The following is a 7,022-nucleotide window of genomic DNA, read 5'->3' as shown; positions in this document are numbered from 1 at the left end:
TTTACGCCTCATTAGCAGGCGTACAATGGTCCTTCCGCCCCATTCAGGCGTACTAGAATGCTTCCGCCCGTGTGTATGTATACGTGCTAAAGAAACGTGTTATCGCCAGGCGTAATTTTATTTTACGTGCGTTGGCACGGTGAGATGATCATCCGCCTGACAAACGGGCGTAATTTAAAAACCCGTCCCACGTGAAACGTAATTTATATTTACGCCCGTCGTCAGGCGTTAATTTAACCTACGCCTGTCTCAAACGTAATTTAAATCTCCTCCCACAAATCAAACGTAACTGAATTATCCGCCCGTCTTCAAACGTAACTAAATTATCCGCTCGATCAAATTTGGTCTTCATCCCGTAGCGTCACAGTACACAGTAAACTCAAATTTGGTCCGTTTTTTGGTCTTTGATCTTTGGGTATAGTCGTACGACTGCAGTTGCTCTAAGTCCTCTCTCTGGAATGAATTTCATTTATTTTTTTTCTTCCTTAGAAAATATATATCGAGCCAGAGAGGCGAAAAACAGAAACCTCTAACCTTCTCAGGTTCTTCCGTCGATCTCTAGATCTAACGTCATTCTCTTCCATTCTTTTATGTTTTATCTCCTCCTTTTCTTTTATTAATATCTGCTTTCCTTGTACAAAGTGAGATAGATAAAGTAGAAATTAGGGTTCCAATCTTTATTATATGATAAATCTGAATCGATGGCGATTGATGGATTTCGGAGAAATTAGGGTTTCAGTAGATAGATGGATTCGGTGAAAAGGGTATTGGTTCCTCATTATTCAAGGTATTGATAAATATAAATAGCTTTTATCTTTCTTCCAAGCCTAAAAATTCGATCTATAATTTTTTTTTTCCTGTTTTGTATCTTAATCTTCTTTTTCTTCTTTGTTTTCTGATGATTGGTGAATCAGATGTAAGAGAGGGGTGTTGTAATCGATAGATTCTGATTCTCTGAAGAACATCGGGTTAGAATTCAGATTTTTGTTGCTGATTCATGGAGAGAAAGAGATGAAGAACTGAATATTAAATAGGGATTTTATTGGTGATTGAGTTACAAAGATGGGTTCAATTGGTTTTAGGGGCTTCAACTGATTTAATTTCAACAATTGATGATGATTTAGGTTTGTAGAAAATGGATTTGTGGTGACTTATGGGAAGAAGAATTGGTAGTTTTAGGTTTGCAATTTGGTAATTGTTATATCAGGATGGAGAAGACTAATGAAGTCATGGGTTAAGTTGATTTGTAGGTGAACCTGTGAGATAATTTGGTGTTGGATTTACATAGAATTGTGTGAGTTTTGGAGACGGATTTGTGGAGGTTCGATTCAGTTCAATTTTATGCATACCTATCTTATCAGTTATCGTAAGCTTAGATTCGTTTGAATACTTAAGTTTCCTACTGCTATTAATTGCTAAGACGGTCCTTGATTTCTCGAATTGTCTGCATACATGATGCGAAGAACAAAAACATTGAAATTATGGGGAACACTCTTTACAAGGCATACCTCAAGGATTTATTTAAGTTCTTCTAGGTGAAATTCTCTTCGACAATTTTGTGTAATCCTCTTATCCTTACATGTTTTTTACAATTTTCCTGCTGAAAGATCTTATAGACTTTTATTTGTTACAGGACCAATTGTATTGATTTCCTGGTAGAATCTACATGAAAAACAAAAGCATAACTTCAGGTTGCACTGCGCTTCTTTAGTCTCGGGAGATAACCGTCGGGATGATGGTGCTGACTTCAGCTGGATTCTCTCGCGGTTTCAGTTATGTAACTTTTGCAGAGATTGAGGATGCAAAGGTAAAACATTTTGTTACTTACCACTTCTATCTGGTTTCTCAACTTGTATTGTTTGTTGTTATGGCTCATTATGTTGTTGTGCTTAATCATACATCTACGTCTAATCCTCTGATGATCATGTTTGCTTTCCTAACTTGTTTCTATGCACTTTTTGGCAACAAAATGCACTAGACAGTGAGCACTTTCTTATTAACAGAATTTCGGAAGTAAAAGTTGCCACACCAAAGGTTGTAGTGATAAAGCTACTTTAAGCTACACTCTCTCAAATTTGCTGACCACCACTACTCTCTCGAAGTTTTTTGAAGAGTTAATGCCTACTTGTTACTGTGAAAATACTAATTCGCTTATATGGTTCTTTACAGGAAGAAATGAGAGCACATTCTAAGAGAGTAACAAGGATTTTTGTGGCCAAAATCTCACAGTCTATAACAGAAATAATATTCTGTAGGTGATTTCTTCTCTAGAAATTACGTAATAATCATAACTCTCTTCTTGATGTAGTCTTTTCTGTTCGTTGTTGAGAGTTTTACAAGTCGTGGAAAAGAAATAACTAATCCAGCTGTGACATCCTTTTCAGTTATTTTGAAACCTTGCGAGATAACAGATATACATGCCCAAGGTTAGTTTTGAAATCTCCTTATCATATTTCATCACATGCCGAAAAGAACATGTGGAAGGGGATTAATGCAATTGAGGATCAGTGTTCCTATTTGTGGAGATTATTGTATCTATTACTTATTCATGATTTGCAAGATCAAGGATCAAAAGCTCATCGTGGAATTGGGTTCATTACTTATGAAACTGCAGGTTGTTATGCTACAAAAATAATTATACTCATTTTCAAAATTTAGGATACTGCAACGCATTTTAGTTATGTTGGATTTATGATTGAAGATGTGTTATTGTATTTGGCAGATTCTGTGGTCACTTTGAAGTCTAAAACTCATGAACTGGAAGGTTCAACGATAGTTATGCCAACTTAGATGAAATGGGTTCTTGGTTCTGGTGATGCAGTTTGAGCTCATATAGATGTTAAATATTGGTGATGTTATGTTACTGATGGCTGAGTTATGGTGGTTGTTTGGCTGTGAATTGCTGGGAATAGAAGAGTGAGTTGCAGCTGGGATTTCAACTAGATGAACAATGCAGGGAAGTGATTGAAGCTGCATAATGGATGTGGTGATGTTGTTGCAACTACATGAACAATGAAGGATGGTGCTCTAAATGGCAGTTGCAGTTGAAGTTGCTGGTATAATGATAGTTTTGTTTCCGTTCAATTCTAGTACTTATTTATTTGTGTGTTTTTATACCGTGGATTGATTGATAATTTGATGTTTTTGGTTTTGATTTTATAGATTTGAAGAAGAAGTGGGAGAGTAGTTCATGGGTAGGAAGCTGCTTGAGCAGCAACATCTATATGATAAGATGCTTGAATTTATAAGATGTCCCTGGTTTTGTTTGTGTTTTTGAGTTTATATAAGTTGCTCTGTCTGACCAAGATCAAAGTTGAATTGTAAGGGAAGTATGGAATTGTGAAGTTGCTGCTGTGAGATGGATGGAGGATATGAAGGATAAAGAAATGGTGGTTCTGCTGAGAAGGGTCTAGAAGCAGGCATTGCCTCGCCTACAGCTTGCTTTCTAAATTGGTGCATTCTTTTCCTTACCACTTTTTGTTTGAAGATGCAACCATTGAATGCATGTTTCTTGTTCTAGTTTCATCCATGGAATTACAGGGTTGCATCTCATTGGAAACCGAACACTGGTATGTAGTTATGAGATAATGAAATCTCCTGAAAGGTATGCAGCTAACACTTGTTTTTTTGGATAAAATAGTCTTTCATAGTATTAGTTCTGAATTTTATGTCCAAAATTTCCTTGTGACTGAGCTTGTGGGTTCTTTTTTGTATCCAGGGCGTGCCACCTTGCAAAGAGTGCTTTTAAAGAAGCTATAACAAATCTGGATACTTGAGTGAAGAATCTTATAAAGATATTACTTGGATTACGTAACTATTGAGGGATAAAGATGAAATTTCCAAGTGTAAGTGGCCTTCAGTTTTTGCACTAGGCATTCATTGCAGTCTTTCATCTCCTTATATTCTCTAATTTTGTACACATATGAAATGGAAAACTGGTAAACTTACTAGATGGAATATTGGATATGTTCGACTCTCTAGTGTAGTAAGTGATATTTTGGTAGTTATACTTGAGGTTGTTTTGATAGGTATACATGGAGAAATAACAACCCTTGTTTAGCTCATGGAACTGATAATGAAATGTGCGAAAATGTAATTAGTGAAATCAAAGAAATATTACCCTTTTTGTTTTATTGTTATGTGTAAGTTGTTGCTCCAGATGATAGGGATGACCCTAGCAAGCTAGCTTTCGTCAGGCCTCAAGATGGGCAGTTAGTAAGCTCTTTTTATGTAATCTACACAATATATTGATGATATAGAAGAGGCAGGAAACACTATAGGGAAAATATGGGATTTGTCTATTAATATCACTGGGACAAGTACATGCCATCTTATTTGAACACCACTGTCCTTCCTGTAAAGAATATTATACCTCATAAGTTTGTAAGCCAGAAATTGTGATTTTAAATTTGATGGTTTGGTATCGATTTCTCTGAGTTAATGATGTTAACATTCATTCTAGATGATGCCAACGGATTTTGAGTTTGATGTTTCATTTCATATATATTCTTAGCTTTTAGTTAGTTCGTCAGAAGCGATGTAATTCTCGTCCATGCTGATATCCAGCCTAAACTACTATACACCTCGCTTCTTGAATAAGCAGAAAAGTTACTCCCAACATCTAAGTATAAAAGTTTTTGTGTTCGTAACTTTTTTGAATGATGCTCTTTTTGATTGGAAAAGCTGGAGAACAAAGCAGTTATAAGATCCCTTAGAAGATTAAAGTTTTGTAAGTATTATGATTATTGATTGAATCCTCTACAAATAATTTATCCTGTTTTTGGCAAACTCAGTATCAAAAGACCTAGGGTTTTGATTTCAACTATGCCTGGTATTGAAACATGATGGAATTGGAATATGAAATAATGAAATATTAGCGAAATTAAGAATCTGTGCGACACCATAATTTTAGGGTCTTCTATTGAAACCTTTTTTGTGATTGTTTTGCTCTCTGTCTGTTGTTTCATGATAGGGGCAGATCTATGCTAGGACTTATTATTAGGTATACTGTGATCTTATAAGTCACAGTAAATGATAGATTTCACAAGAAAATCATTTCAATTGAGACAAATCATATCATTTCAGAAATTTCAAATATTGTCCTGTGACATTTTGGCCTGATATTTTGGTATTTTAGATGATGAACTGGATTATGGATTCCTTCATGAGATTTGGTACATTAATAGACGAATCAACTGTAATATTTAAGTGCCTTGTCCTGAGATACTTGATGTAACATATGCCTATTTCAGTAATTGTTGTTCAACTTTATTGACCAACTCTACTTTTAAGAGATTTTGTCATATATGTCTCTTAATCTAGCTTAGGACTGTTACTGTCAAGTATCAGTTATCTTTTGAACAAGAATTTCAGCGTGATATTCGATTTCGCAGTTAAGATTATGTAATTTGAAGTGTGCCAGCTTGTGTATCAATTGTCCTGCACTTTTGGCAGTTTTGTTTTCAAGAAGTATGACACTTTACAACTTGTTTTGGCCTTAGTTTCTTATGTAGGGTTTACATCACATTCAATTACCAATCTATATAGATTTTTGTTTCATTTTAGAGTCTATCATGAAATCTGGAATTTACTCGTAATTGCAGTGAGTAGGCATCTTTATTATAGGTATGCTAGAGCTTTATTTATTCATGTTGTTTTAACGAAAATTATAGAGGAGTTTTATATCTTTCTAAAGAGCTATTGGTTGTTTTGGAGCTTCTGAGACCATCTGCTAGATATACTGTGTGAAAAGGTATGTTGTTGTATCTGTGTTTGTTTTCAGCCCCTTCAGCCGAGTTTGGGCTTGCCATATGGATGAACTTTAGTTATAGTGGCAGTTCATGGATTAACGAAAATGTACAAAAGGCAGTGCGATTCCCTTAGTTATGACTACGCTGCTTCTTTGCAAACAAACTTTTGGATGAGCATAGATCATTTCAGTATGTGTCTTTTATTGAGGTTGTCTATATTCCATGTGCCGTGTCTGTTAGAAGTGTGGACAGTTCAAAACAGTGCCGGCTTTAGAATAGAAAACTGATCTGGACTTGGAGCAACAACCAAATACTACCTTAATATTTTTATACTTGTTTGCAAGACAACTAATCTTATAGTGCTATCACTCTATCAGCATTCATACTTTCAGAAAAGTGTATATTAGATTCTGAGCAATGTCTATCGTATTGGATGCAGCGGATGCTGGCGATTTTAGTGACCGTGAAAAAGGTAGATATATCCTGATCAAAGATTCAGATGACCATCCTCTAGGATTGTATGGTAAATCGCTTCCGTGTTTTGGCTGTGGGATTGGATGGTTCTTGTAAGTCTTTCTTGACCGTGAAAAAGGTAGATATACCCTGATCAAAGATTCAGATGACCATCCTCTAGGATTGTATGGTAAATCGCTTCCGTGTTTTGGCTGTGGGATTGGATGGTTCTTGTAAGTCTTTCTCTCTCATGATGTTCCTCTCATACTGTCTGTCTCTCTTATTGCATCATTATCATGATATATCTAAAAATCTACTTTTGCAGTGGATACATCATTATCGGTTTTGTCGTCTTGAAGATGCTAGAACTGCTCAGAGTTTGAATGGGAAATTCGACATTGCAGGGAGGATCATCAAGGTGGGCAACTACTTTTTTTTGACTATACTTAGGAACTTACTTACTAAATTTTTATGTATTACCTTCTAATTTGATACTTAACAATAACAAAAATTCGTACTTAGAAGAATTTTGTTATTTGATATGACTTGATTGAATGTTATATAAATTGATTGAATGTGATTTGAATTGATTGAAGAAGTTATTGTTGATTGTGGATGATGAATGCTGGATAATTGATATTTTGGCTGATTTCCGGCAGAAAATGAACTGCCGGTCAATATTGACCAGGTCAAAATTAGTCAACATTGACCAATATTGACCAGGTCAAAATTAGTCAACATTGACCAATATTGACCAGGTCAAAATTAGTCAACATTGACCAATATTGACCAGGTCAAAATTAGTCAACATTGACCAAT

General features: G+C 35.3%; 1 long non-coding RNA gene across 7 annotated transcripts; it reads left to right on the top strand.

Moving 5' to 3' along the window:
• The first annotated feature begins 505 nt into the window (after positions 1 to 505).
• On the top strand, positions 506 to 6,801 carry LOC113342974. 7 transcript variants are annotated; one of them, XR_003356947.1, is made up of 10 exons: positions 506 to 787; positions 915 to 1,321; positions 1,464 to 1,535; positions 1,634 to 1,807; positions 2,170 to 2,251; positions 2,385 to 2,614; positions 2,723 to 3,056; positions 3,163 to 3,845; positions 6,190 to 6,436; positions 6,529 to 6,801. It is a non-coding gene; the product is annotated as an uncharacterized LOC113342974 (long non-coding RNA). The 7 variants fall into 7 exon arrangements; XR_003356949.1 differs by having other exon boundaries at positions 915 to 1,535; positions 3,163 to 3,194; positions 3,331 to 3,845; XR_003356945.1 differs by having other exon boundaries at positions 915 to 1,535; positions 3,163 to 3,604; positions 3,719 to 3,845.
• The last annotated feature ends 221 nt before the right edge of the window (positions 6,802 to 7,022 follow it).

Source organism: Papaver somniferum, unplaced genomic scaffold (assembly GCF_003573695.1).
Source record: "Papaver somniferum cultivar HN1 unplaced genomic scaffold, ASM357369v1 unplaced-scaffold_5045, whole genome shotgun sequence".
In the NCBI taxonomy this organism is placed as follows: domain Eukaryota; kingdom Viridiplantae; phylum Streptophyta; class Magnoliopsida; order Ranunculales; family Papaveraceae; genus Papaver; species Papaver somniferum.
Note: the sequence above shows the minus strand (reverse complement) of the source record. Positions and strands in the feature narration are given on the sequence as shown.